The sequence below is a fragment of the Sprattus sprattus genome (assembly GCF_963457725.1).
Source record: "Sprattus sprattus genome assembly, chromosome: 9".
Classification (NCBI taxonomy): domain Eukaryota; kingdom Metazoa; phylum Chordata; class Actinopteri; order Clupeiformes; family Clupeidae; genus Sprattus; species Sprattus sprattus.
Window position 1 is genome coordinate 16,415,909 of NC_137928.1, and position 7,500 is coordinate 16,423,408.

General features: G+C 47.1%; 1 protein-coding gene across 2 annotated transcripts in view; it reads left to right on the plus strand.

The window, feature by feature from the left end:
- Positions 1–7,500, plus strand: part of nova2 (NOVA alternative splicing regulator 2) — a gene marked incomplete at its 3' end in the record, with an annotated part of 60,078 nt that overhangs the window by 7,830 nt on the left and 44,748 nt on the right. The window lies entirely within an intron of this gene.

A 7,500-nucleotide genomic window follows, 5' to 3' on the forward strand; every position in this document is an offset into this window, starting at 1 on the left:
ACGCCATCCCATGTCTTTTTGTTACAGACAAGAGAAAACATTTTAAAAAAACATGTATTTGTGCATGCGTGTCCTTCGACACCTCTCAATTCGGAAGAATGTAAATGCAGTTTCTCTCTCCCACACTCTGGCTGTCAAAAGAGAAAAGTAACCTCCTTTTCCCAGAAGCCATTTGTCTCCTCTCCTCAATGGGAATCATATGAGGAGGACGTCACCTTTGGGCATCAGGCCATAACACATGGCCTTTATCACCGCTTCAGTTACATGCTAGGACAGGGACTACCCAGCGCCGCCCTGCGCTGGCTGCAGTGGGTCGATGGCCCAGTGCGCTGCCCCTGCGCAGGTTCACTTAGTGTTTACGTTGGCCTTGCATGGCTCCAGAGAAAACTTGCCCATTCAGAATAGAGATGTTTTTCCTCCTCTTCTCCTCCACTTCTCCTGGTCTAGTCCCCCCCCCCCCCCGCTGTGAGTTTCCTGCGTGACTCGCTCCGTGTTAGAAAAGGAAACCAGGGAGTGAGCAAACGACAAAGAGAGAGAAAGAGAGAGAGGGAGAGACAGAGGGAAAGGGAGAGATAAAGTGAGAGAGGGTGGGGGGGGAGAGTTTTTTATAGGGTGTCGGCGAGGAAGTGAGGGCTGAGCCCAGGGTGCACTCTAAAAGAGCATTGTTTCTGTGTCAGACTCCCCTCTGCTCTCCACCGCTGCTGAGCAGGCCATCAGGCCACCTCTATCCCAGGGCTCCCCTCTGCTCTCCTCTACCGCAGAGCAGGCCCCAGGGCCTCCTGGGAGATGCGGAGGAGCAGAGCGGTGCTGTGCTGTGCTGTGCTGTATGGTGTGGTGTGGTGGAGATACCTGGGCCAGGGGTGCACCTCCCTTTCGTGCAACACTAACTCTGTGATGATAGGGCCTTGAGACAGAGACGGCGGGGACGGAAAGGAATGTTTATGAAGACAAGACACAGAGAGAGGGAGAATGAGAGAGAAGAGAGAGAAAGAGAGGAGAGGGAGAGAGAGAGAGAGAGACACATTTGAAAAATTTGGTTACAATACATACAATAAATAAATAAACAAATAGAGTAATTTCACAATTTGTTTTCCAGTTTTTCAAAACACAGTTTTTCAGTGCTGGAATATACAAAAGAGTTAAAGAAAAGGTAATTAGAGCAAACCGAAATATATTTAGTCAGGCAATTCAGGGTGCAGAGTGTAGCAGCCGTAACAAAGACCTTTATAGTAGAGTGCATTACTAAAACAGTATTTCACCATGGAAACACATTATACACAATATTTTATAATGGCTATGTAAGAAATATAAGAAAAAAAAATCAACATTGACCCTATGAAAGTGATGCATAGAAAAAGACGGTGAGACTGTACCCAGCCTCCCATTTGGGTCTTGTTACAGCACATCAAAAGCATGTCCTCTCCAAGTGTTCAATGAGAAGAAAGTGAACTATGTTGCATAAAATGTTTTATGACAGTGGAATCTGAGTGAAAGGCTGGGAATTAGCTTATAGTCCTGCAGATGTGGTGAAGGGTTCTGATGTTTGGGTGACAGGTTTCAGAAGTTGCTTGACACGTAAAAATGTGTGTGTAAGCAGTTTAAAAAATCTGTAAGAAAGAGGGAGGAATAATGAGGTGGCTATGAGGCCCTTTCCCCCTTCCATCCTTTTCCCCCTATCTTTCTTTTCCTCCTCTCTTTCTTTTTTCTCTATCTTTCTTTTTTCTCCATCTTTCTTTTTTCTCTATCTTTCTTTTCACTCTCTTTTTTTTCTCTTTCTCTTTCTTTCTCTCTATCTTTGTCATAGCAAAAACACACAGGTGCATAAGGGCATTTTCAGGAGGACCTGTGGTGTGCATGTGTGTGTGTGTGTGTGTGTGAAAGAGAATGCGTGTGTGTCTGTATGTAAAAGAGAGAGAGGGTGTGTGTGTGTGTGTGTGTGTGTGTGTGTGTGTGTGTGTGTGTGTGTGTGTGTGTGTGTGTGTGTGTGTGTGTGTGTGCGTGTGTGTGAGGGTGCAGTGAAGTGGACGATCAGAGTGGCGGCGGTGGTGGTGGGGATGTGGGGCCCTTCCTCCTCCGCCATGAACAGGGCATCTGTATGCTAATGAGTAACCGGCCTGCCTGTGTTTTTTCCCTGGGCAGCGAATGAAAGCGTCCACCTGCTGTGTGGCTCTCCATGTGCTGGCCTGAAGAGCTGCCTCTCTGAGACTGCCACTGTGGTGCCGGTGATGGTGCTGGTGATGGAGATGATGGTGTTGATGGGGGGGTAGCCAGTCTCTAAATTAGGGTGACAGAGGTGAAAGCCTTGCAGACCTTAGACGGACACGTCACTGCAGCTACTGCAGCTGCTGCTGCTGACATAGATAGACGGAGAAGGAGAAGCCATCAACACAATACTTCCCAAGCGTTAGTGCCGCAGCGGCATTTAATTCACAGGCAATTAGCTGGCCACAGCACTACTGGCCGAGAAAGGCCCCAATTCATTACCGCAGCAGTGGGAGATTTATCGGCTGCGCCTTCTACCAAATATAGGCTCCTTCTGCATTAACCGGAAAATGACAGCCATATTTCACCGTGACCTTGCACTCGGCCAGTAGAAGAGAGAGAGATAGTGCACTGCCTCCATTTTGCAGCCTGAGAAAGAAAGAAAAAAAAGTGTTCTCAATGATAAACAACGAAAAAAAGGGAAAAGAGGGGGATTGTTGATGTGACATGGCGGCCCGAGCAATATTGGTTGCAGTGCCCTGAATATGAGAGTGAAGGAGTCGCTCAGCGGGACCTGGAGATTGGGCTTTGAAATGTTCCTAAAGTCTTTGACTGCAGCCAATTGCAGAAGGAGAGTCGGCCAAGTTTTTAACACTGTAAACAGTATGCAAAGACAAATGTAAGCGATGAGATGTTTTAAAGTCTTTGAACCCAAAATAGGCTGCGTTTCCTTGGCCGTTACTTCCCAGTGGTCACAGACCCAAATGAAACGGGATACTCGCAGAGCTGTCAGAATTGGTCCAAATCAGAGAGAGGTCACTTGGTGTCATCGTGAGATTCTAGAAAGGCAATCGCAGCAGGAACCGGATGAATACAATACTAACGGGATGGCTTTGAGGGCTGGCATTTTCACAGCAGTATATTTTGCAGAGAAAAATTTAAAAACAGAATCCACAAGCCTGCCTGTGGAGAAGGATGATGTCTAGAGAAGTGTGTGAGTGTGTGTGTTTGTGTGTGACTGTGTGTGTGTGTGTGTGTGTGTGTGTGTGTGAGAGTGAGTGTGCGTCGCTATGAGCACAGAGGTCCAGAGAAGGCATGTGTTTCTTTTTTCTGTTTGGAATGATGCAAGTTAGTGAGCTCAGAGAAAACGCAAACTTGGCCTGTCTGTGTGAGAAGAGAGAAACAGAGAGTGAGACAGAGAAAGATAATGATAGAGAGAGAGAGAGAGACAGAGACGGAAAGAAAGAAATTAAGTATATGTGAGAGGGGAAAGAAAGAGCAAAATGAAGAGAAAGAAAGAAAGAGTGTTTATTTGTGTGTGTGAGAGAAACAGAGAGAGTGAGTGGACACTGACTTTAGCGTGTCCTCACCACTCATCTTGCCTCGTAGCCTGCCTGTCTGTGTGAGAAAAGCGTGGCACAATATTAAAGCTTTGTCTTAATCCCACACCATGATTGCGGTTTTCAGTATTTAATACCCCTCCAAACCCGGCCGCCTCCCTCTCTCTCCCCTCCCCCCCCCACGCATTATCGACATTACTGATTTCTCCCTTCTAATCTGCTTAGCTGAGGCCTAAGCTTTTCTAACTGAAAGATGAATCGCTGCTATATTACATCTAACTGGCGGCCCGCAATTAGTTTCCTGTTTGTTTGCCTTTCAACCGTTTCTCATGGTTTTTATTGTTTTGTTTTTTTATTTCTATTTTTTGTAGGTTAGCCAAATCAATTTATTGTGTTTTGTGGGTTGCTATGGTTGTTTTGGATTTGAGAGTTTTGTTTCTCTGTCTTTGCGGTGAAGGTTGCGCATAAGGCATTTTAACAATTATGAGTAATGGGCGGAGTAGCATTGGGTTTCTATTTAACAGTTCATTGAGCCAGTGTGGGGCTCCAAATCTGAGGAACAACATATTTTGAGCATTTGACAGGGTGGACACAGAAATGAAATCAAATTTTAGAACTGAACTCCAAACCAGAAATGCAGTGAGGGCTTGATTAGCTTTGGTCAGGTTAGACTTTGTTGATTCCTTGTCCAGTAAATCGCCGTAATTTGAGCCGTTGCTTTAGAAGCAGCCAGTACAAGCATTATGGGCTACAAAAGCAGAACAGCAGAGCGAAGAACAATTAATAACACACTTTTCATGTATGTTATTAATTTACAAACACATGATATTAAGACATTCCACAAGTGGGTATAATCTCCATCCCAGATGCCAGCTAACATGCCCATGACACTAAACAGCTATCTGGGACCCCTTGGGACAGGCAGTACAGACCCCACAGGAAGTGCCTATGCCTCGGGCAGGGCATCTTCAGGTCACCGCTGCTGTGGAAGATAGCGCACCGGAGCAACGTGACCGGGATTAGCGGCTAAGCCCGATTCGGGCATCGTGTTACCAAAAAACTCTTTTAACTATAACCCCTGTCGGCAAGGCTGCAATCAAGATATATGGCACCTTAAAGTATGGGTCACGGGTAGCAACTCGTGAAGGGGTTTGAGGTCCTGAGGGCCGGGACGGGTAACAACAAACATATGGTTTAGGGCGATCAAATTGGGCGATGATTACCGGATAATTAATCAAAGGCTTGCATCAAGCTGTGCATCAGGAATGGCGGCAGTAAATACAGGATGAAATCACCCCCAGTAAAATACATTACTGAAGTGCTTTTGGAGGATAAGTGGAAATGTAGCAAAGTGCGTTGGGAGCCACCGCAGTAATTTATCATGATAGCATCACAGGCTGTTGTGAGGAACCACACAGGCTTCACTTCTAAGAATACACAAAGAGAGAGAGAGAGAGGGGGAGAGAGAGAGAGAGGGAGAGACGACCCACACACACACACAAAGACAGAGTCAGACAGAGAGACACAATGTGAGAGTGAGGGAGAAAGATGGCAGAGAAAGAAAGGGAAAACAAGAAACAGAGAGACACAGACAGAGAGCAACAGAGAGAGATGTCGACACACAGAGACGGAGAGAGAAGAAGAAAGAGAGAGAGAGCGAGACAACTGCAGACAGACAGCAACAGAGAGAGGCAGAGAGAGCGGAGCTTAAATTGGCCTATAGATAGCTGTGCGCTATGCTAGCATTAATTCCCATGGTGTGGGAGCAGGAGGCCCAGCCTGTGACATACATCAGCTGGACTGGTGGCCTGACCCGCGGGGATCAGTGGCTGGTGACAGGGTGTCTTGAGGGGGGACCAGCACCCTGTAATCCCTGTGGCTGTTTTGTTTGCTTTTCCACGTGTGACGTCACACACACACACACACACACGCACAAACATACATACAAGTTCACGTACACATACGAACACGCGCACACACACACACACACACACACACACACACACACACACACACACACACACACACACACACGCTGTACATAGCTGGGGGCTGAGTAATGCCCTAGTGCCAGTCTGTGCCTGAGTGCTGCTCAGTCACCCGACCTCTGTCGGCACACACACACACACACACACACACACACTCACTTGCACACCACACACTCATAAACAGAGAAACATGCCTTTACACCCTCATTATCAAATGAATAGCTGTGACGTGGAGACTAATGAGACTGTGACTCATCAGTCACAATGACTGAGGTGAAAAAACTTCTGGCTAACTCTATTAACGTTGTCAAAAAGTCTAAATAAATAGCAACACTATGCACAGTCTAACAGTAATCTTTGACATATAGACGTCTTACAATAAAACCCTCCATATTTCTTAGCAGCACTGTATGTTCAGCTGCCGTAACTTAGTAATAAGGACTTCCTCTGACTACTGATTAGCCCTTAAGCTACTACACAGAATCCATCTGTCAATAGTTGTGTATTGTTGTGGTTACCTTACATTACATCACTTTTCATCGCATCAATAGCCACAGCTATTGAGTTGTGTTGCTATTATTACTAGAAATACCACCATTACTCTGTAGTACTACAGCTATGAATTGGGTGACCTCTGCGGTAGACTCTAATAATAGTTGTAAAAAAATAGCGGCGGCGTTTTTTAATGCTCTGAGAAAGCTGCCCAGTCACGCTGCTACTGCTGCTGATCCCCGCCGTCTCTCATCTCTGTCCTCTGCCTCTTCATCACACGCCTGCCCTTCCCAGCAGGAGCGAGCCTCAGCAGCAGGCCAGATCAATCAACGTCAGAGCCAGCCACCAGGCATAGCTAATCAATCTCAGAGGCTGACGGTCCCACTGGGGATAGCAGAAGAGTCGTAGCACCTGGATCGCCATGTTGTCATTATTCACTCTACCTGCGCACACACGCGCTGCGTGTCGCTGCTACATAGAATTATTTTCTTTCCTTTCTTACTTTTCTTTCTACCTTTGTTTCATTTCTTCCCCCCCTCCCCCCTCCCCCTTCTCTCTTTATCTCTCTCTCTATCTCTCCATCTCCATCTTTGGTTGTGTCACTCTGCCGTCCCAGGGGTGCAGTGCTTTCACAGACGCCATGTGCAGGTTTTCCTTTCCGCACACTCTGCTTCGGAGATGAAGGATCTCAGTGGGGCTGCCCATAAATAGAAAAGTGCAAATTTATCCCAGAGATCAATTCTACGGGGAGGCAGGAGAGAGAATGGGGCGACCGCAACCCAGAATCTACTGCTCTGCTCCCCGTGCGGGCACACACACACACACACACACACACACACACACACACACACACACACACACACACACACACACACACACACACACACACACAAACACAAACACACACACGCACACACAGACCCAGTGCGACAGCCATTGATCTCTTCTCGGAGGGCCCCCCTGTGGTCAGGATACAGGAGACTTGGGAAACAGAGGAGTTGTGCTAGATTGTTATTTTATTCACAGCCCTCACTGTCTGTGACACATGCTTACACGGCCCAGTTTGAGCACGAGACCCTGGTGAATCCTCTTACAGAGCTGATAACCTAAACACAAGCTCCGATGCAGAAGTCTTTTAATTAAGGCTGCTGTTAATTTGAACTACACCTAACAGGCCTGCAGTAAGAGTGTGTGGAAGAGGCAGTGGAGAGGGGGATAATCCGGAGGTGGTTGCAATAATGCCTATTTGCATGCGTAGGACGTGTGTGGATGCAGGCAGGCAGGTGTTTCAGGACTATAGCAGTGCTTCATGATGCGCTTGGGTGTACTTCCTCTCTACAGAGATTCCATGGTGTGTGTTCATCGCTAGCCACAGCTAGTGGCTTCTGACACCACACGTGCCAATGACGTCCACTGTTCAGCTCAGTTCAGCTAGACAGATGGGCCATATGGCTTCGTTCCCCCTCGCCCTTGCAGTC